We start from the raw sequence: 1,563 nt of genomic DNA, 5'->3' as shown, positions 1-1,563 counted from the left end.
TCTGAGCTCAATTTGGGATAATTTTCTTTTTTGGCCTTTTCTGGCCTTTAGAAGGCGATTTCGGCCATTCTGAGCTTAATTTGGGATCATTTTCTTTCTTGGCCTTTTCTGACCTTTAGAAGGCGATTTCGGCCATTTTGAGCTAAATTTGGGATCATTTTCTTTCTTGGCCTTTTCTGGCCTTTAGAAGGCGATTTCGGCCATTCTGAGCTTAATTTGGGATCATTTTCTTTTTTGGTCTTTTCTGGTCTTTAGAAGGCGATTTCGGCCATTCTGAGCTTAATTGGGGATTATATTCTTATTTGGCCTTCTCTGGCCTTTAGAAGGCAATTTCGGCCATTCTGAGCTTAATTTGGGATCATTTTCTTTTTTGGCCTTTTCTGGCCTTTTGAAGGCGATTTCGGCCATTCTGGGCTTAATTTGGGATCATTTTCTTTTTTGGCCTTTAGAAGGCGATTTCGGCCATTCTGAGCTTAATTTGGGATCATTTTCTTTTTTGGCCTTTTCTGGTCTTTAGAAGGCGATTTCGGCCATTCTGAGCTTAATTTGGGATCATACTCTTTTTTGGCCTTTTCTGGCCTTTAGGAGGCGATTTCGGCCATTCTGAGCTCATTTTGGGATCATTTTCTTTTTTGGCCTTTTCTGGCCTTTAGAAGGCGATTTCGGCCATTCTGAGCTTAATTTGGGATCATTTTCTTCCTTGGCCTTTTCTGGCCTTTAGAAGGCGATTTCGGCCATTTTGAGCATAATTTAGGATCATATTCTTTCTTGGCCTTTTCTGGCCTTTAGAAGGCGATTTCGGCCATTTTGAGCTAAATTTGGGATCATTTTCTTTTTTGGCCTTCTCTGGCCTTTAGAAGGCGATTTCGGCCATTCTGAGCTTAATTTGGGATCATTTTCTTTTTTGGTCTTTTCTGGTCTTTAGAAGGCGATTTCGGCCATTCTGAGCTTAATTGGGGATTATATTCTTTTTTGGCCTTTTCTGGCCTTTAGAAGGCGATTTCGGCCATTTTGAGCTAAATTTGGGATCATTTTCTTTCTTGGCCTTTTCTGGCCTTTAGAAGGCGATTTCGGCCATTCTGAGCTTAATTTGGGATCATTTTCTTTTTTGGCCTTTTCTGGTCTTTAGAAGGCGATTTCGGCCATTCTGAGCTTAATTTGGGATCATATTCTTTTTTGGCCTTTATCTGGCCTTTAGAAGGCGATTTCGGCCATTCTGAGCTCAATTTGGGATCATTTTCTTTTTTGGCCTTTTCTGGCCTTTAGAAGGCGATTTCGGCCATTCTGAGCTTAATTTGGGATCATTTTCTTTCTTGGCCTTTTCTGGCCTTTAGAAGGCGATTTCGGCCATTTTGAGCTAAATTTGGGATCATTTTCTTTCTTGGCCTTTTCTGGCCTTTAGAAGGCGATTTCGGCCATTCTGAGCTTAATTTGGGATCATTTTCTTTTTTGGTCTTTTCTGGTCTTTAGAAGACGATTTCGGCCATTCTGAGCTTAATTGGGGATTATATTCTTTTTTGGCCTTCTCTGGCCTTTAGAAGGCGATTTCGGCCATTTTGAGCT

Source organism: Wyeomyia smithii, chromosome 1, assembly GCF_029784165.1.
Source record: "Wyeomyia smithii strain HCP4-BCI-WySm-NY-G18 chromosome 1, ASM2978416v1, whole genome shotgun sequence".
Taxonomy (NCBI): domain Eukaryota; kingdom Metazoa; phylum Arthropoda; class Insecta; order Diptera; family Culicidae; genus Wyeomyia; species Wyeomyia smithii.
The sequence above is the reverse complement of the archived record's forward strand: the minus strand, read 5'-3'. Positions refer to the sequence as shown.